Genomic DNA, 22,892 nt, shown 5'->3' on the forward strand with positions numbered 1-22,892 from the left:
CCACAAACCAGCGTGTTTTGAAAAGAGCTGTTTTTTTATAGGGTCAAAAATTTTTTTTTTTTTTTTACACTACCAGTGAGAAATTTTAAACAAACTATGTTACAGACTTTTCATTAAGAGCCTAAGGAATCATATCAACTTTTGGGAAATAGGCATTATATGACCCCTTTAACCCAAGCTAAAGAAAAGTAATGTGCAGTTGATCAGATATAACTGCATTACAAGTTTATGAGACGGATTATTGATTATTTGAATGCTTGGCTAAAGAGACATTATCAGGAAGGCTATTCAAGAGTTTGGGAGCCAAATGTGAAAAAACTTTATCTCCTTTGGTGGACTTTCAATCCTAGGTACTACCAAAAGTCCAGAGTTTAGTGTCCTTAGGGAGCAGGGTGGATTGTAGCATGGTAGAAGACTAGTTAGGTATGTAGGAGCTAAACCATTAGGGCAAAACCATTGGATGAATGCTGTTTTTGTAACATGGAAAACATGTTTTTCAAAAGACAAGTTGCTCCCTAAAATAATACTTAGATTATTGACTGTAGAGGAAGTAACAATACATGTGTCTAGTTGCAAATTGTAATACAAGTGATTCTGTGTACAGTTTTTTGGTCCAATAAGTAATATCTCTGCCTTATCCAAATTTAATAGTAAAAAGTACAGTAATTGATCATCCAATCTTTACATTTTTTTAACACACTCTGTTAGCTTAGATAATTTTTAAGTCTCGTTGAGATATATAGTTGAGTATCATCAGCATAGCAGTGGAAACGAATCCCACATTTTCTAATAATATTACCAAGAGGCAACTATGAAGGTATTTTTGGTGCAAAACAACAGTGGAATTTGTAGTTGTAGAGAATAGCCACACGTGTACCAGTAAATTTGAAGTCTCTGACAAAAGTTGCAGAAATGTTTTCCTCTTCCACAAACACAACACAATAGCTACAACTTCTCGAATCCTTCACTACAGGTGCACAAATCCTATTCTACGTATCACAAATCAAGCAACTCGTACACTCATGTGTTTTGCTACTATTGCTGCAGTGAATATGGTTCAAAACACATTCACACACCTGCATTAAAAAAGTCATGGACAAATTTTGTGCCTCTGCAAATTAGTATGTGAATTCTTGCAATGAGATTTACACACTTGTAGAATGTTTTCTTACATATATATATATTTTTCCTTTGATGATTTTTCTAGCACAAACACAAGTGCATAACGACAATGGCCTGGATCTGCTGCCACGAGTCTCAGAGCTGTTTTTCACTGGCAAATTACAAGTTTTGCACGCTCTCCCTTTTGCAATACCTGTATAGTTTTGTAATTAATCTATGAGTATGTCATGATCTATGTTGTTGAATGCAGCACTAAGCTCTAGGAAAACTAGCAATGAGATGCAGCCTTGATCTGATGCAAGAAGCAAGTCAAATGTAATTTTAACAAGTGCAGTTTATGTGCTATGGTGGGGCCTGAAACCTGACTGAAATTCTACATAGAGATGTTTTTTTTTTTTTTGCAGTAAAGAGCACAGTTATGCAGACACAACTTTTTCAAAATTTTTTGACATGAACGGAAGATTTAAAATGGGTCTGTAATTTGCCCGTTCACTAGGATCTAGTTGTGGTTTCTTAATAAGAGGCTTAATAACTGCCAGCTTGCATGGTATTGGGACATGACCTAGAGATAACGACTTAAGTTAATAATATAGAGAAATGTTTTTTCTGCTACAGGTGTCAACTCTTTCAGTAATTTAGTGTGTGAAGAAGTTAATAAACGTTGTTGGTTTAGATGCAGTGATGAGTTTATTTAGCCCTTCCTGTCCTATAATCGTAAAGCACTGCAGTTTCTCTTTGGGTGCGATGGATGAAACTGAAGTATTAGATGTTGTAGAATCTACATTTGTTATTGTATTTCTGATGTTATCTATTTTATCAGTAAAGAAATTCATAAAGTCATTATTATTAAACTGTGAGGTTGTCGCCCAGGGCCTGGCTCACCTCTTCTGCTTCTGGTGCACCCAGAGTCCAAGGTGGTGGGAGTGTTAGCGGCTATACTTACTATACTATACTTACCCCGGACTTGTGAGTGTCAGCCAGGGAAGTTTCCAGCGTGGCTTTACCCTCTGTCAGCTGTGCCTGCTTCTCCACGGCCTCCAGCTTGTGCTGCACCGAATGCAGTTAGAATGTGTCCTCATCTGCTCTCAAAGGTAGACACACATCCACCATTAAAGCAAGTAACAGTGAGTAAAAGTGGCAACCACATTGGTGATGCTAACAGGCTATAAGCTAATAGCATACTCGGGAAATCAAAATAAAACTACTGATTACAAGGCACTCAGATTGTTTTTGTTGTAGAATACAATAAAGGATATATTCACACGTTATAGAAACCACAATTTTGGTAAATTGAATTTATATTAGGATAAAAAATAGACAATAAAGAATTAACTTGATGGAGATCAGACTCGAAACACACAGCAAATCCAATTCTCTAGTCTGATTAATATAATTGCACACCATATTTCATTTGAGAGCTGCAGCATATTTTCAGCGAATAAAGACAATCAAATCTATCATATCATATGGATATAAGAATTAAGCAGACTTCATATTCGACTGCATTTATGATGAGTTTTTTTTTATTTTTGTCATTCTTTAAGGTTGAGAGCCCAATTCTTTTTAATTAAACAGAAAAGGTTCACAGGGTATTTTTTTTTTTTTTTTTTACTACATATGGACAAATGCCAAATTAAAGAATAAGGCCAGAAAACAGGCATTACACTTCTTACTCAACAGTAATATCCCAATATCACAACTTTCACCAACAAATAACTTACTTGAACACCCATTTCACATATCTGCATAGTCTTTTTGAGTAATTTAACCCAATCTTGCATAAACTCACCCAGCTACAAAACATTGCAGCACCACACTATGTGCTTGCAAGCATTAAGAATTGGTTGACGAAGGTTGCTGGATCAGTCAAACAGCAGTACATGCTAACAATTTTGACCTGTCACTCTGGTAATGGGCTTTACTCATAATGAAAGTTTAAAACTTCACTGAAGTCTGTTAAAGAGGTTATAAACAATCTCCTATAAATTTGGCATGTGTGAAAAAAAAAAAAAAAAAACCTTAAGGAATGCAATAAGCAAATGTTATTTTTAAACCGATTTCTCTTTGCACAATTTAATTAGCTCAATTAAAGGTGACAGCACTTCCACTCAGTAAACAGCTATGTCACAGAGAGCACAGAAACAGATGTCATCGATTCATTTTCTGTGTCACAGTCTCATACAATCTGACAAGGAATCGGTGACTGTTGGCCTCTTTTTATGTCTTGTAGATATTTGCCAAAGCTCAAGAGAAAAGCCAGGGCTGAGAGTGAGAAAGTGTGCATCTATTCTAGGCTTGTGAATTTAAGTGTTTAAGAGGTTGTGGTGTGACAGGAGTCATGCTGTGCTGGGATTAATCAGGAAAGAGAGGAAGTGTTAGAACAACTCACTTGTGTTCTTTCATATATGAGGGAGATTGACCTGGGTCTCACATACAGAGTTTAATGAACATCACTCAAAGTATAATGACTTAGAGAATTTCTGTTGCAGAAAAGTTGCAGACTTCCTAACAGATAAATTATTATTAGCATGCAATAATATAAATATACCTGTTTTACCTAATTATACCTATTATATAATCCAAAATCTAAAGGACAGTTCACACAAAAAAGAAATTCACTGGTTTACTCGCCCTCATGTTCTTGCAAACCCATAAGACGTCTGTTCATCTCCAGATCAAAAATTTCAATATTTTAATATTCTCTCATAATTTTTGTCTGTCAAATGAGAGACCACACAACCAAAACTTGGATACATCAAAAATTAATCAAGGGATTGTAAAAGTAATCCACGCATGAATCCAGCGATGACATCCAAGTCTTACGAAGACACACAATTGCTTTATATGATGAACAGATTTCATTCAGGCTTTAAATTCACTCTTAATTCAAATGTATTAACATACATAGACTTTTTATGTTTTATATGTTTACAAATAAGCTACATATACTATAATTATAAAAAAGGGGGTTTAATTTTCAATGAAATTTATTATCACATTATTAGCATCTTATAAACTCTAGTAAATTGGATAACTGATTTTGGTTTTAGTATATGTAATAAAGTATATATAATATTTTTTAAACTTGACATATGTTTTAATATCTAACATCAGAAATAATATTGTTAACATTCCCCCTCTGTCAAAACAAACAAACAAAGAAAGAAACAAACAAACATTAAATTATGGTCCCACAGGTCGTTTTTAACTATGGGCATATATCAAGTTAATTGCCAGTCAGGTGACAAAGCCTTGTAGATTCCTCCACTCAACTGTATGAACATAATTTTAATTAGAGATTGTACAGCATAAATTATGAAAGTGGATATAAAAACGTCTTGACCTCTGATAACAAAAAATATTCTCAAGAACTGCCAACCAATGATTTGATTTTAATCATTTTATTTCAACTGATGAATAAGGTCAAATGTCCAAATCACAGGTTCCTCAGTTAAGACTGTAAACTGTAAATCGCTCTGATGTGCATGTGACTGATATGCATTATTTAGTCAACCATGATTCATTTGTTTTGATGCAAAGCGTGTGATAGTGTCTAATAAACAGGACTAACGCAGTCTCATTGGCTCATTTTTTTAGTGTTAGTTTTTTTTTTCCCTCTCTGTTGTAGTTGCAGGTTTATTGAATTGCAGCGTAATAAGGGTTGTGACTAATGTTTCACAGGATTCATCCCCAAGAGCTCCACATAGTAAAAGCAACACTATACCAGGTGAGCAACCGAGCAAGTTTACTATGTCCAAAAAGCTATACATATGGAGCTAGTTATGTGATTTAAAGATTTAAGTATTTGCTAACAAAGCATGCTCTGAGGTAGAAGTCTTGAGGTCATAACATAGCATTGTGCAAAGAATCACAAGAAAATGTGTCTTTATTTTTTGATAATTTGCCCAGTAATCATAATTTGTGTGAAAAGGAATCAAATTAGTTGCCATTGTATTAATTTTAGTTTCAATTTCAGACATAAACTTCAGTGAAATATATGCATAGGTACTTTTTTTTGCCAAAAATGCGGGCAGCGTCACGTACCTGTATTTCTAATGAGACTGGGTTGAAACAGCCAGTAGTATTCGACTGGTCGCACGATTTCAACATGAGACAACCTGCTTTATTTAAATTAAATCAACTTTTATTAGACTACTGATATGTTGGATTAATCTTATTGAGTGCATCTTTAACTATTCTACTTAGTTCAAAAAGACATTTAGCAGAAATTAGAGGACATGCAAAAGCCAGATGTGTATTCTACTGTATCTGGTTTAAAGACAAAAGAGATGTATTTCTCTCTGATTTGTGTTTGATGGTATGAGTATATCAACAAAATATGATATGCTTAGTGTCACAGAAATAAGGACAGCACAGTGAGAGAATAATATCCCTGGTGGGATGTCATAGCAACATCCCAAAAAGAATTCGTAACCTTTTGTGACAAAACCAGTGGTGGGATTAACACATTTACAATATCATGTCAAAGTTAAATATACCACTGTCGTCTAGAGCTTGACTAAATGTGGACAGAAGAAACACAAGGGAGACGGTAGGAGATGATGATCGGTGCTCGCATGGTTTTCAAACACACACACACACACACACACACACACACACACACACACACACACACACACACACACACACACACACACACACACACACACACGCACACACACACAGACACACACACACACACACACAGAGTTACAGGAGTCATTCCAGTCTGCTTCTCTCCACTGGAGAGAGATATGTGAGGTAATGGAGCACAGTGAGGACTCTGGAGCAGTATCCTGATCCCAGTGAGGGGCCGATGAATGTCAGAGGAGGCCAGCATTTAGCATCAGCAGGCCTCAGACTTGTGGAAAGGCTTCTGTTGAGGAAACAGAGGGGGTTGATATTTGTCAGCTTGGCTGTGGTTTCTCACCCCACAGGTTGCCTGTAGTTTGAGGGAGGCAAGTGCATAATCCCCAAAGATCTGATAGGACTTCTATAGCAGGGGCATTTTGCCTGGCGAGTCCTCCTCTAAAATGTTGAGATGAAAAAGTAATTGATCGTATAAAAATATAACTTAAAATGTTATGAAATATGAGATCAAATAATACTTTTTTGTCCTACAGCGAACGCTCGACTGATCACTAAGCCTATATGACAGCAAGCATCATTACACTTGTGCTATTTACTGAGCATTTGTTGACCTAATGGTTCAAAAGGATAATAATAATATTAGCTGAACAACATGTGGGAATAAAATATTCACAAAAACGGCTAATTCCTGTATTATTGTAGTTTGTCATTTTTATTCAAAGTTAAAAATGTTTACTTATAGAACATACATTTGGCATTTAAACCCTTTTAAAAATCAAATGCAATCGGCATTTACACTAAACTAATAATGCAATAAGGGATTTTGATGTCTCGTTTCAGGAGATACCCATACAGTATGCTTCTGTTCTATAGGATACACAGGTTGTCTATAGCTAAATAATCGTTGAGCTCACTGTCAAACTCGGCATGTTGACAAAACTCAGTGGTGGTATTGATGTCATCATTGAAGATCCTATTTCTCAGATTACTATCTTGTCAATGTGCTGAGTAGTTTTATAAATGATGTTTTGGACAAATGTACAATCCTCTAAAAACTTGTAATATATTCAATACATTCTTTAAGTTGTTTTTGAATATGAACTAAAAAGATTTGTTTTGCTGGCTCATACTTGTCCCCAAAGTTTTTTTTTTTTTTTTTTTTGGCAGCCAATAATTCACTGGGGGAAGAAAAATGCAGTTGCCACAATGTTTATCTTCAGTAAAAGTGAACCTATATACTGTATAATTTAGTATGAGTTTTCTTTAACCTTGCAAAGTTTAATTTATGGTTTCCAAGGTTGAGGACATGTCATGCAGCCTGTCCATGTTGGCATCTGTCTGTTTTGGCTACTCCTACCAAGTGACAAATGAATATTTGCCAAAATTCAACAAAGTCAACATGACATAGAAAGCATTTCCTCCGTCCTTTTAAAAGCTGATAAGACTATTTTTTTTCTGTCCTATCTATTTGGGAGCAGTTTATTATTTTCATTTAGCATATGTTTTTTCCCCCTGGTGCTGTGTCTGAGATCCCCTGTCTTATTTTTAGGTCATAACCAGTATATTAAAATATCTAGAGTCTTCATCTTACATAGTCTTATCTCATTTTAAGCGTACCAATCAAAGTTATTATTCACTTTATTTCTTTTTATGGCAGTTGTATGCCTTTATTTGAAAGTCAACGTGGAGATAGACAGGAAACATGAAAGAAGAAATGACATGGAGCAAATAATCTGGCAAGCTGAACCTGAGATTCGAACCAGTGGCTCAGTGCCCTAAATAATCTTTACATGTAAAACTTTTAAAGAGAGACAAAAAGACTGAGCACACCTTTACAAGTCGGTATCTGTGACATTCTGAAATGAACTTCTGTTGTAAACAACCTGCGACATATGAGACAATCTCAGGTGTTTTATTTCATTTTTTATTGAATTTCACATAGTCTGGATGTTCTTGATCACTCAGCGGACTGAACAAGTGTTTGGCAATATCCCTCTCTTTCTATCTGTGACTGCTCAAAGAAAACACAAGAATGAGCTGAGGTGCGCTGTGACACTAGCTGCTGTGTATATGCTCTTTGGAGGCTGATATTGTTTCATCTGGTCAGTCAAGCATATCGCTTTACTTTACATACATCCCAGGAGTCCTCTACGGCAGCGAAGACTCACACCTGCTGACCGATATTACATATCTATCAAACCAGTCCGAAGGGCCACCACATCATTTTGACAAAAGGAAGAAATCAACACACACCCACACAGGTTCTTTTCTGTCCTAGTGAGGACTTTCCATTGACTTCTGTTGTTGCTATACTGAGCTAACAATATTTTCTACCCTCACAGAAGCCTATTTGCATGCTTGCTTTTTCATGAAGACATTATTTTGTATGTTTATTAAAATATTTTCCTCATGGGAGCCATTGTGATCCCCTCAGTGTAGGTGATTTTAGGTTTTACTATCCTCATGGGAGCATTTTGTTCAAATGCAGGCAAAAACAGACTCGCACATCCATACATATTACCCTGGGTTACACACTTATACTTGCTTTGAATTCTTATTTGATGGTAAGTGAATATGCACCTGGATAAAAAAAAACAAAAAACATCTAAACATTAGGAAATCATTAAAAAATCCATATTTATGTAATTGGAAAAGTATCTACCGTTTTTTTCTAAATCAAACAAAATGTATTCAGTCTTTTTTCCCCCAAAGCTAGCACACCTAACTCTCTATAGCCTTACATAACATATTAGACAAAAATAAATGTTTTGCAGAATATTGAAACTTTACATCAGATTTTATGGCCCAGATAGTATTATAAAGTAAGAATATGGAGCTCATAGACACCTCAATTTAACTCAGAGGCACAAACTGTGCAAAAATAGGCAATTTGGTGAATTAGTTGTAATTTATGCGGTTATAAATTAAGACAACATTTTGATAGCAACATTTGCTTGTCATGTAGATCAATCTGATTTTATAACAGTATAGCATACTGTTTGAACATAAATATAAGTTGTCACTGTATATCTCAATTAAATATATTGGTAAGATGATACAGTATTGAAATTCTTAATTTTGTGATTAATGCTCTGACGTTTTAATTGTGCAAAACATAGACCTACATCCTTTATTGTAAAGTTTTCTCTGTCAATAGATCAACAGCAAAAAGACACGTACTCCACAACATTTTAGATTCATAATAAAAGGTATTTTAATTGCTAAAATATGAACTATTAATCCGAGTGTAGAAGGCTTGTAGTTGGTTGCGTACAACAGTTTTTCAGCATAGCATCGATCATGTTGATAATTTAGAAGCCTTAGAAAAACATATTTCAAAGGTTTCAGGTTGATTGACATGACTGGATTCACCTGAGACTTTGTGCAAATTCAGATGTAAAGAAGGCTCTTACCTCAAGATGTATTCTGCAAGTCAGATGGAGAAGGCCTTTAATGCGCCTAATGTATGATGTGAAACAGCTCTGAGATCTGAGGCAGACCACAAGAGGCTGCGTTGTAGACTCCACAGAGGCCTCCGACATACACCTGCTACAATCCTTCAGCAGTCATTGTCCTCACTTTGGAGAGGTTTGTTTGTTCCTTTAGTGTGTAATAACAGCCAGAGACTCCCACAAATATTATTTGTCTTGATGCTCATTATACATCTTCACTACCACCTGAGGGAATGCATTTACATTGCGAGATGAATATTAATGTTGCCATCAGCTTTTAAAGTTCATACAAAAGTTTTCAGCAGGATCATTTGAAATGAGGTTCAGCACAGGACCGATCAATACCAGATGTATGCCCATAACAGTTTGATTAATGTCCCACTTGATGTGATGTCACAACTGTGAAATGACAGTTTTCATAGCCAGACTAATTAAAGGGGTCATGAACTGAGAAATCAAATTTCCCTTGATCTTGTGACATATAAGAAGTAATTTCACTATGAAAAGATCCTGTAAGTTTCATAACTAAAAACGTCTCAGGTTACGAATGTAACCATGGTTCCCTGAGAGGGAACGAGACACTGCGTTCTCTTAGGGGACACTATGGGGAACACCTCGTCGTGACCCGTGTCTGAAGCATACTTTGAAAAACGCCAACGTGTTGGCCGGCGACAGCCTCTGACGTCACTACCGGCGCGACTATAAAGACGCGCCAGTAGGACCCGTCACTTATCTTCTTCGTGAAGCTTGCGTCCGAAGCATGGAAGGGAGCTAGAGGACGCAGTGTCTCATTCCCTCTCAGGGAACCATGGTTACATTCGTAACCTGAAATGTTCCCTATCAAGGTAACTTCGAATTGCGTCCTCTTAGGGGACACTATAGGGAACAGTATACCCACGCAGCCATGCTGAGGGGAGTGCAGGCCAGAATCATGGCAAACACTAAGTACCAACTCTACCATTTCACCGGGAGTCGCCCCTGGAACGGTTCGACGGCTGTCCATGACATTATCCCTTATTGCCAAAGGCCTACGCTACATACCCAACTTACCTGTAGGGCCTCGGCCCGGGGTAGAGCTGAAGGCTTGGAATCACGAAAGATTCCTTTAAAGGGATACGGCTAAGAACCTAGCATTTTCTTTACCAAGTCTTGCCTGTCACACAGGAGCTACCACTAGCTTTCGCACAAACTTGCCGAAAGAGCTCTGTCCCAACAGTTCTCTATTAGAAACATCCTGTTCTAGATAGGTATAAGAGATACCTGGGTGGAGTGGTGCCCAAGATGAATGGGACTTTAACTGACTCAAGAAAGGGTATGAAGCAGCCACGCGAAGCCTTCACCATATAGGATTTTAGAAAGAATGCAGAGTACTAGCGTGTGAACTTACCACAGTGTGGATTTCAGAAAGTGTGCAAAGACTTCACGTGCACACTTACCATAGCATGGATTTACAAAGACTGTTCTAAAGAGGGGCTCTCGTGGCGCTCTGATAGAGCAGCTCGTAGATGGAATGGCCCGGGAGCAGAGCAATTGGAGGAAGGAATGTACAGATGAAGCCTCGGCCACGCCTGGACCATGGCGTCCAGCCCCAGTGGAGCTGGATGAGTCAGAGGAAGCCAGAGGGGATAGTGCGATGCTCTCTCGAGCCGCAAAACTGATCCACCCAAGTCTGGCCAACCTCTCCAACTCTGCTTCATCACCTTGGTGCAAAGGTGTCATTCCCCGAACTTCAGCCCCTGCCTCAGCAGGATGTCTGCTCTCACAGTGCGTCTTAAAAACAGTATGTAGTACTGGAGTGCTCCGATGAAAAAAACGAGAATTCAGTCTCCTATAAGAGGAGGACTCCGAGCTCAGAACAGCATGCTCATAGGCGATCCTTTTTCTTTTAGAAAAGGGCAGCGCTGCTAAACTACCACGAGAATTGCCCACACAGCCCCTCATGTTGAGGGAAGCGATGCTTGGGGTGTATAACAAATACACCCTATTTGAATGAAGCCCAAGGGCTAATCATCTTAAGAAAGGGAACGAAGCGGAGTGCGTAACCCCTACCGTACAGGATTTCAGAAAGTGCGCAGAGTCTTGTGTGCACACTTACAACTTACGTGGATTTCAGACAGTGTGCAAAGTGTTCACATGCACACTGACCACCATGTGTTTTTTTTTGAGAATTACACAGGCTTAGCGTGTGCACTGAAAGGTTCCTAAACATCGCAGAAGCGCTACATCGCCAGCTCCAATTTTCCAAACCGACCAATTTTTATTGTAAATATTAGTAGCGGGTGCAGGACACTATAGTTCATTTATGTAAGTTAGTAAAGCAAAACAAACTGTGACATATTATACCCAAAAATTCTTCATACAGTGGACTACCAGTAAAATATATAAACAATTTTGGACTAAACATTATTCAGACATTTTGACCTGACCATGTTTTTCTGAAGTGTTTTTCTTTAATTGCTAATGCTACCTTTTTACACCACAAACTGAACAAAATTAAGCATTGCTTGGTAATTGGTTGACTTAAATTGGTATAATCTAATTGTGAACTTAAATTTGCTTAAACGTGTAGTATGGAATTTTTTGCCACCAGGGGTCACTCAATCAAAATAATAACATAAGACGTACTTTGATGACGTCGGTAAAGAGCGTAAGGCTCATGGGAGTTGTTGTTCATTGGAACACGCGCCATGTCGCTCCCTATCATTCCTCACTCATTCTAACTTAGTATTTTGACAATCATGTCTTTTCGAATGGAGATATATAGACGGTTTCAACGGCAACAACATAAACAAACGTTACTGCGCATGAGCGCTTTTGTGGACCTAACTCAACTTCCGGTAGACTTCCAAATAGAACCAATAACAACAGCCAAGTCCCTCTAGAGTAGATATTTTTTGATAACAAACAAAATGTTTGCTGCGTGGATCAGGCGGACTTAATGAAAATGCAATTCATCATCTGCCAACAGGAGATGTTTTAAAGCATAGACATAAAGCGCGAGAAATAGAGGTTTCCCCAGTAACAGCTGTAAACGAAGCAAAGCTGGTACGCTCATACGCTGCTATCGGGCATATAACATGCAAGTCTTCCTTCAGAAATACAGCGATATAAAAACACCTGTGCCTCGTTTTGATATTTAAACATAAATGTAAGGAATTATTATTATTATTAAACGTGCGGTATGCAACATTACTCAATGAAGTCTTTTTGAAAAAAGATCAGTTTTAAAATGCTATTTCATGCATACTGAGTTTTTTACACTGTTAAAGAGTTGGATTCCCATGCTAAACATGGACAAAGTTTCAAAAATTAAGTTGTACGTTTGAAGGAGTATTTCTGTTCCAAAAATACTCCTTCCGGTTTGTCACAACTTTCGGAAAGTTTTTTTCGAGTATGGCTCTTTGTGACGTTAGATGGAGCAGAATTTCCTTATATGGGTACTGAGGGCACTAACCAATGAGAGCCGCCACTCAAACTTCCATTTTAGGTGCTCTAGTCTTCCGGTCTCCATAGAAATCCATGTTAAAGTTGGGTAAAATGATAGACTGTATTAACAAATTAACAAAAGATGTTGATCCAGGAACATGTCTTACTTACTATATATATAAGCAGTATTTCAGTGGCGTTCACTTCATCAGCTAAAAAGAACACAAATGTTATGTCTGCCTTTGTCTGTATAGATTGCTGGTCCACTATAAGAAGAGGGGTGTCTTAACATCTCTTTTTTGATCCCTTCCCTGCTGCAACCACCTACTCCAGTCTTCTTTCAAGGTGAGGAGCTCGACTTCTGAAATAAGCCTAGTCTCTTTTCTTCTGAGAAAAAAAGACTCACCATCCACAGCCCCCCCCCCCCCAATTTTTTTTTTTTGTATTGGTGTTTTAAAACACACAGTGCAGTGGAGATATACCCATACACCCTTTGTGTTAACATGGAAACTGCAAAATATACTCACAATCACTGGAAAGGGGAAAAATAACTTTTTACAATAAAAAGATTACCTTAAAAGTCCACATATATTGGCACCAGTTCATACTGCTGTTAACACCTTATCTGAATGGAATGGAATGAGACTGTTTTTCTGAATATTTATTTATGGTTCTGCAGTACCACAAGATGGTTTTGTCTGATTGACATGTAGGTGACTATGCAGTTAGCTGAAAGTGTTTGTTGACTCTTCAAAATTATTCTGTGTTTGTCTACTTACAATGCATGAATAAGCTATGGAAATTGTGCATACACAGAATAACCTGCACAGTAGCATCTATCAAAATAGTGTTTAATTCTTTCATACTGTGCTTCAGTAATTTTTTTTCACGCAGTATTTTATACATTTACAATTATACAAACACACAATGCATATTAAACTATGCTGCTTGTTACTTGATGCAATGTAAATATTTTATATTTACCTGAACACACCAACCATTTTAATAAAAAAACAGTTTTTCTTTGTAAATTTTTGCATTCACACAAATCTCTCCTGTGATGGAAGGATAGTGTAGTAGATGTGTCATAGAGTCTGTATTATCCCACTTATCTGTGTGACATTTCAAGGATGAAAGAGACCCTGCAGTAGACTTTAATAAAAGAAGTATATATCTGCTTCAACAGCTCTGCCTCAATCATAAATGCAGACCAATTTGTCATTTTTTTCAGGGCTCTGGTTATTGGGTCGAGTCCTGTAAGCTAAGACGTGAAATTATTATGAATTAGAATTTGATTATTTAATTTGCTAATGCGGCAAAGGACATGCACAAGGTCTTTCTGTATTAGTAAGCCGTTGTATACTGTAAAATCAATTTTTTAGGTTGAATTCAAATCAATACCAAAGTTGATTTTTAGGAACAAATATTTTAGGTTAGTGTTAGGTTAGGTTAGTGACAAGAAAGTATTACTGTAAATTAGCAGTAGAGTAAAATCAGCCATTTTTAACTTTTAGAATTTTTTACTAATTTAATAACAGATGAATGCATTTCAATGGCTCACACAATACAGTGTGATGTGACCTTAGTGAGATTAGGTGTTATATATGTCTAGTGGTGGAATTGGACTAATCAATGATTTTTTAAGAATTGGACTAATCAATTAATATTTTGGATGTTGATGAACTTCATGTGTCTTGTAAGCATTAATTGCATGAATCCACTTTCTGTTTTAATTATAAGAACTTATTTATTATTACTGTTTGCCTGCATGGATATAAATCTCTAAATCAATCAATCAATCAATCAATCAATCTTTTTAAGCTAATCTGTAAAGTGCATACTTTATGACTCTCAGAAAAATAGAGCGATTTTGTTGCTGTGCCTTTAAGACACCTGAATTGCCTCTTCATATTTAGTTTGAGCAAGTTAAAGGGGGGGGGGGGGTGAAATGCTATTTCATGCGTACTAAGTTTTTTACACTGTTAAAGAGTTGGATTCCCATGCTAAACATGGACAAAGTTTCAAAAATTAAGTTGTACGTTTTGTTCCAAAAATACTCCTTCCGGTTTGTCACAAGTTTCGGAAAGTTTTTTTCAGTATGGATCTGTGTGACCTTAGATGGAGCGGAATTTCCTTATATGGGTCCTAAGGGCACTTCTCCCAGAAGAGCGCGCGCTCCCGTATGGCAGAGCACTGAGAGGCTGAGCACAGGCATTCACTGATCAGAGCGAGAGCGAAATGTCACAAAAGAAGTGTGTTTTTGGTTGCGAGGGCAAGGCAACCCTGCACAGATTACGAAAAAAACAGTGGACGGAGTTTATTTTTACAGAGCATCGATGGAGTTGTGCAAGTGTTTTTGTTTGTTCCCTGCATTTCGAAGATGCTTGTTTTACAAACAAGGCCCAGTTTGACGACGGATTTGCATATTGTTTATTTCTTAAGGATAATGCAGTCCCAACGAAAAAGGGTCACGATCGCGTGTTGGAACTGCATGCGGTGAGTAAAACTGCTTCAAATACCTCTGTGTTGTTAACTTAGCTATCGACGCGTAAGCACATCAAGTAAACCTTGTACACCTTTAAAGAAAAAAAAAAGACGACATAAAGTGGAACTTAGTCATTTTCCAAAACCGCTAAGTGTAACGGAGGCCAGCGAGTTAGTGCTGTGCAGGTAAACCTTGTTAGAGGAGACCCGGGTTCGAGCCCCGCTCGGAGCGAGTGCGAGGAGCATCAGAAAGGACCCGGGAGAGAGGGGTTACATAAGCAAATATATACAGTTTCAGTACATACCACATAGAAACGTCGTTGCTGCTCTCGTTCAGTTTCAGCCTCGGGATCTGATTCTGGATCATAAATAAACGGCTGAATCTGACTGTTAGCCATGGTTTGTTTTGGGTGATGTTTTTTTTTTCCTCAGGGTAATGTCACAACTTCCAAACGCTCTCAACGCAAAAGCCTACTCGTGATTCTTTATCTCCGCCCACACGTCACGCCTCCAGCGGCTTGTATTTTTCCGAAAAAAATCGGCACAGACTATTTTTCTCTTATAAATATAATAAAACTAAAGACTTTTTGGAGATATGAAGGATGCAGTACTACTCTATAGGTATTCAAGATTAACAGGAGATTGAGTGAAAATGAGCATTTCACCCCCCCTTTAAGCTTGTTAAGTTAAGCAAGTTCAACATAGCTTTTAACCACTGTATCCCATCCTTTGCATTTTGACAGGTTGCACTCACAATACAATCCATGATGAAGGGTCTGACATCAGAAAGCTGGTGTGAGCTGTTTTTAAAACCTAATTTTAATGAATGCTCTTGTTTTGAGTTATAAAGGTAACAGTATGTTAGTACATCAAATGTGTTTAATTGAAAAAGAACATATGATTATTCACTGACTCCATATGACCCATTTACCTTTGAATTTAAAGAGGTTATATGACGCTGTTTCAAGAATTCAATTGCAAAGACTAAAGTCTCAAACCTAAAGAGATATTATTTATTAAAGTTAAGACTCGTCCACACCCTCATAAAACACCTTGTTTAAACATGCATTGCAAAGCGCTGCCTTAATGTTCACGCAAAGAAAGAAAGCATAACCTTTGATTCTCGATGTTGCTGCTGGCGCCATGTGGTGGAGTCACTGTTTCATTGTGAAAGTAAAACTACTTTGTTTGGCCTTCCAAAAGAGGACACAACTAGAAATCAGTGGTTAAGTTGTATTCACAACACTTTTCCAGAATGTCTCATCTACTTATAGTAACCCTCATTCACTGAAGGAGGAGGTAGAAGCACAACAGGGGGTAGTGCAGCTTCGAGTGAGCAACCCACTTGACACAGGACCGACCACCACGAAGTGGCGTACTGCCAACACCAAAAGCTTCCAAGAGCATGTTGAACTCGTAGCTCACTGAAGACACTTGGACGGAGCAGAACAACATTATCGATTGGCTCCGAAGCCAAAAGTTGGTATGCATTGCATCTGCTGCCTTATTATACTCACACTGTGATCAGCAACAGCTGGATGCAATAATTGCATGCCAATGTGCATTGGCTTGTTTAGTTTACACTCAAAGTAGATTAGTCTATCGAAGCAATATTCCAATTTGTCTATCACTGACGTGACGTTGAGTGTGACTTAATGAAAAGGAACAGTTTTTCCCAAATATTCAGATGTGTGCAGCACATTTTATGGAGGACTGTTTCCTGATCCTGAGAGAGGAGACTACAATACGAGCTGCTCCGACTCACAGTTTGTAATTACGTTAGTATGTGAAGAATTTATCACTGATGATTCAAACACGATTTCTGAGCAGTGTAGAGCAGTGGTTTTCAACTCTAGTCCTCGCACCCCCCTACTCTGGACATTTTGTATGTTTCTCTAATCACCTCAGACGTTTATTCTATTCGAACATGAGTGCCCTGCAAAGTTGACATCACTGGCTATTCAGCTATGATTCCAGTTCGAGGTGAACGTATATGTTTCATCCAAAGTGCATTGAAGTGTGCGAGACGTGAATTTAAATTGTATCTATTTACAGAGGTCACATGTGTCCGTGTGTGAAGATGTTGTGCAGCTCAAACCCGTGAATGAATGTTCCAAAGTTAGCTAAACTTCCATGTCAATGGGAACACAGTTCGCTTCTCACTTCTAATGAGCTGATTATCTGAATTAGGTGTGTTGACAAAGATATGCATAGCTGGGGGGAATGAGTAATTGAGAACCGCTGGTGTAAAGTTGTGCTTGTTGTTTGTTATTTGTCCTATCAGCAATACAGACATGGTTTTATTGTTTACGTGGCACGATTCAATGCAATACGCAAAATTCATTATAATCCATACTTTACACCAAAAACACAAAATAATGTTATTTTTTTAGCAAAATCATATGACCCCTTTAATGCATAATTCTGAGTTTATTACCCCTTTCAGCATTTTAAGCACATTTTGAGTTTAAATATCCATTTTATTTTTTATTTTCCAACTGCTCATGGAATCTCATACCACCTCTACCAAGCTAATTCCACAGTTGTATTAATAGTAAATGTGATTTGTGTGTGTGTGTGTGTGTGTGTGTTTGGGTAGATACTGTTACCATATACATATTTGGTAAGGGAGGAAAGATATGAAAAGGTTAACTGGTGTTCTTAAGAAATGTCTTTGTTTTCCTTTTTATATGTTGATAAACTTTTATACATAAAAGTCTGTTTTTATTTTATTTTATTTTGCACAATTGTACAGGTACATAAAGATTTACAAAGTTTAGCAACTGGGCTGTTTTCATTATAAGACAAGCCTTTTATTTCAGTGAAAATGAATACAATCAACAATCAACTATTAATGCACATCTCTGCTGTTTGCCAATGAAAGAAAAATACTCTTGAGTAATAAAACTGGCCTGAGGGACAGCAAAATGCAATGGATATTAATGGATGTGCTCATTAAAGGGTTACAACATCCTACTTACTTCACACACACACACATACACACACACACACACACACACACACACACACGCGCACACACACACACACACACACACACACACACACACACACACACACACACACAAACAGTCTAGTTCAGCACTTGAGCCGAGAGATGAAACACCTGTCAGTGTCATCTTCAGGTCAAGTACTGGGCATCTCAGCCTTGTTGTTGAAGACCCCCTTTACATGTATTCTTGTATAGATGGAGGAGACTGTAGAAGCTCAATTTATTTAGAGTTTTAGACATATAATCCAGGTTAATTTAAAATGAACATAAAACATCTCTGAGCATACTTGCAATGCGTATATTTACACTGACCTACATATTATGGTAAAACATGGAATATTTTAATCCACCTACAGTTATACGTACAGAAATACGGTATATATAAACTGTCAGAGGACCTAAGGGATTGCATTGCATATTATTTTATTCCAGGCCTGTGAGCTACTTCGAACCATATTTACAGCTCAGAACTATCAATGGGAATATGTTCTGTCACATGCTGGTCTTGCTAGTAAATATTGAAATGACTGCTTGTTTCCTGGAATAAACACAATAAGAATATCCAGCATAAATATGGATTCCATCTCTCAGGCATTTGAAACTTACAGCAAAGTACCTGAGTGTCAAACGCCTCTGACAGCAAATGTTATGTGCTGCCAGATATTAAAATGAATGAATACTTCACAGCTCAACTGGCTGTTTAGCCATGGGGGAAAATGAATTTGAAATCTGAAATCTGAAAGAGGGTTCAATTTATTTCTTGTCTCGTTAAAAATGAATAGATAAACTAATGCCAAAAATACAAATGAATAGAATTAATATTTTGCCATCTCTGGTGTGGTTTTTAAATGTTAATTATTATTAATATTATTAAAAAAAAAAATTATAAGATGACAAAAAAATCAACAAAGGGATTTTTTTCTTTTAGACAAAAATACAAAAAGAAGTAAAACAACAAAGAGAATCTAACATTCTTAATTTTAGACTGATTTCACAAAGCTAATTGCTGTTTGACAACAAAAGTACTCTTTGAAGCCTGTATGTGATTTTCCAATTTCACTTTTCTCTGGTTAGGTGCACTTTTAGTTGTACGCCTTCCTGCTGGGGTCCCAGGACACAATATAGCTCCCTGTAATTGATTCACTGTGTTAATGCTGAAGCTTAGAGATAAACAGGAGCTCTTGTGGACATCCTTGTCCAAGCTGGAAACAATTTAGGACTTCCAACAATGTGTGTCCCACACCGTAGTAGTGGGAGAATCGACTTGGTATTGATATACAACTCTTCTCATTGAAGCCAGGAGAAAAATCTACAGCGGCAGGCCTGTGGGAGAAACTTTTGAAGCAAGATTGATGCACACCATGTTAACAATCCATGTTAATTCCAGTCCTGTTACTCCACAGATCAGTAATTATCTTGTATTGAAAGCTTTTGGAGTGCTCAAATCCCCATGTAGCCATGGAAGTCTTCTCACTGCATTATTGAACACTCTTTTCCAGTTCACAAAATAACAGTTTTTACTAGTTGTGCATTAAACATCTTTGTATGCTGTTGTCATATTACATAAATAATACACAGTGATCTTATTTTTAAAATAAGATTTTTTTTTTTTATAGTTAAAGCTGAAGACCTGTCTGTCTGTACAACCTGAGTAATCAAATACTTTCAAAGACTCTCATCTTCTACAATTGGTCAGACAGACAGATAGTCCTGCTCCAAACTCATGCTATTCGTCTTATGCGCCACAGATACAAATGCACTGCCATCTTTAGAATTTTGTTATAAAACTTCCCATTTCTGTGTCATGATTCTGCCCTCGTGTCCTTGATTTTTCCTAGTCTTGAGGCAGGATCATGACAGTCCCGTGTTTTGTGTACAAGCGCATGGCCTTGTCTTTGGGCCATGTGCTTGTGTTGTCTCGTTCCCTTGCCCCGCCCCCCTTGTTATCCTAGTCGTGTCGTGATTGTCCTATCTGTAACACCTGTCGTGTCTTAATTGTTCCCCCTATTTAGATCTCCTAGTGTGCTCTGTCCTGCGTCGGTTCATTGTGTTTCTCAGATGTGTTCTACTTATGTGATCGTGTGTGAGATTGTGCTGTACCCTCTGAAGTCCTTGTATTACCGTGAGTGTTTGTAGTTAGTGTCAAGAGTTTGTTTGTCTTATCAATCCTGCCCTGTTAAGTTGTTTAGTTCCTGCCCTAGCTGTTGTTTTCCCCCTCGTGGGTTTTGTTTTCCCCTTTTTGTAATAAACCCTTTGTTTGAGAATCCCTGTCTGCACCTGAGTTCCTCCCTTACCAAAACCCTGACAGAATGAACCGACCACCAAGGAACTCAGCAGACAGGAGGCAATGCTGGATGGCATCAGCCAGCCAGCGAGATTGTTTTGAGGGCTCTCGCCTTGTGGTGTTCCGGGGGACCAGGGGAGGTCGTTCTGGAGTGAGCGGGCGAGAGGAGGAGCCCCAGAGGTCCCCACCTACCCAGCTGCCGGCGATCCCGGAGGGTCGTGTCCTGGCCGTGGCAACCCTGGGGGGTCAGGCAAGCCCCTCCCAGAGTCCTGAGGTGCCCTCCTCAGCCAGCAGTCTCCCCATGAAACGAGGGAGACGGTTTTCATGGGAGTCGGCTTCAGAGTCTTCGGCGTCCGAGTCTGCCCTGTCCGAGACCAAACTCCCCCAACCCGCCTCTGACCCAGCTGTAGCCTCTGCACCGCGCCCGAGGAGGAAGAGGAAGAAGGGGCCTGCCGGTCCTGTGACCCTGTCTCCTCCCGAGCCAGCAGCGGTGAGCGTGCCCGTGCCAGCAGCGGAGAGAGCTGGCGTGCCCGTGCCAGCAGCGGTGAGCGCTGGCGTGCCCGTGCCAGCAGCGGAGAGAGCTGGCGTGCCCGAGCCAGCAGCGGTGGGCGTGCCCGAGCCAGCAGCGGTGAGCGTGCCCGAGCCAGCAACAGTGAGTGTGCCCGAGCCGGCAAAGAAGAGAGCTGCAGTCGTGAGAGCGGAGGAGAGAGCCGCGGCCGACTCTGCAGCAAAGACTCTTGTACAGTCGGTCTCATCCCATAAGGAGCTGCCTATTATCCTAGCTGCTAAAGCTTTTTCTGATTATTTGTCCCGTCTTGTCCAAATTTTAGAAGTCCCCGTCAGTCCTGTTTTGTCCCCTGACCCTGTCCCCAGAAGTCCTAAGTGTCCAGCCGTTGTCTACCCGTGTCCTGTTGATGTGGCCCCGTGTCCTGTTGATGTGGCCCCGTGTCCCGTTGATGTGGCCCCGTGTCCCGTTGATGTGGCCCCGTGTCCCGTTGATGTGGCCCCGTGTCCCGTTGATGTGGCCCCGTGTCCCGTTGATGTGGCCCCGTGTCCAGTAGATGTTGTATCCCCGTGTCCAGTAGATGTTGTATCCCCGTGTCCAGTAGATGTTGTCTCCCCGTGCCCTGTAGATGTTGTCTCCCCGTGCCCTGTAGATGTTGTCTCCCCGTGCCCTGTAGATGTTGTCTCCCCGTGCCCTGTAGATGTAGTCGCCCCTCGTCCTGTAGATGTAGTCGCCCCTCGTCCTGTAGATGTAGTCGCCCCTCGTCCTGTAGATGTAGTCGCCCCTCGTCCTGTGTCTGCTCCTGTCAGTTATCCCGAGAACCCTCCCCGCCCCTCACCACCCAGACCTGCCCGTACCCCCCGTCGTCAGCCTTCGTCCTGTCCTCCTAGGATTCCTACCCCACCCACCCGCCCTGGTCTGTCCCCCATGAACTTTGTGGTCCCGCCCCCTCCCCTTCCCTGTTTGTTTTTTTTGATTTGTCACCCCAACCCTGCCGTTGTGTACTCATGTTTGCCTTTGTTGTTATTTGTCATGTCCTGTTGGTTTGTGTCTGTGTCCCAGTCTGTCATGTCAGTCGTGTCCCGTGTTTGATGTTCCCTTGAGGAGCGTCTGGAAGCCGCTCCTTAAGGGAGGGGTTCTGTCATGATTCTGCCCTCGTGTCCTTGATTTTTCCTAGTCTTGAGGCAGGATCATGACAGACCCGTGTTTTGTGTACAAGCGCATGGCCTTGTCTTTGGGCCATGTGCTTGTGTTGTCTCGTTCCCTTGCCCCGCCCCCCTTGTTATCCTAGTCGTGTCGTGATTGTCCTATCTGTAACACCTGTCGTGTCTTAATTGTTCCCCCTATTTAGATCTCCTAGTGTGCTCTGTCCTGCGTCGGTTCATTGTGTTTCTCAGATGTGTTCTACTTATGTGATCGTGTGTGAGATTGTGCTGTACCCTCTGAAGTCCTTGTATTACCGTGAGTGTTTGTAGTTAGTGTCAAGAGTTTGTTTGTCTTATCAATCCTGCCCTGTTAAGTTGTTTAGTTCCTGCCCTAGCTGTTGTTTTCCCCCTCGTGGGTTTTGTTTTCCCCTTTTTGTAATAAACCCTTTGTTTGAGAATCCCTGTCTGCACCTGAGTTCCTCCCTTACCAAAACCCTGACATTCTGTGGCATTGCTAATGATGAGTTATTAGTTGCTTAAAAGTAAATAAACTTAGTGTATGAAACGCCAAGTGACAAAGTCATTAAACATAACACTTTATTACCCATACAGACAAGTCCTTGATACATTCACACATTGCATTAAAGTTAAAATGAGCAGATATTCACATCTCAAAACAAGAAAGAACTACTGCTTTCAAACGTATACATGTGAAAATATTTGTTTAGTCTAATTCTAGTCTAGACAATTTTAATTACATCAAGCACTTCAAAAATATGGGGTGAAAAATAAGTTAAAAAGGTACAAGACTATTCTCCTTGAATGTTATGAAATTTCATGTAGAATAATATGAGGTATCACAGCTTGAAATTTC

This window comes from Carassius auratus, unplaced genomic scaffold (assembly GCF_003368295.1).
Source record: "Carassius auratus strain Wakin unplaced genomic scaffold, ASM336829v1 scaf_tig00215445, whole genome shotgun sequence".
Taxonomy (NCBI): Eukaryota; Metazoa; Chordata; class Actinopteri; order Cypriniformes; family Cyprinidae; genus Carassius; species Carassius auratus.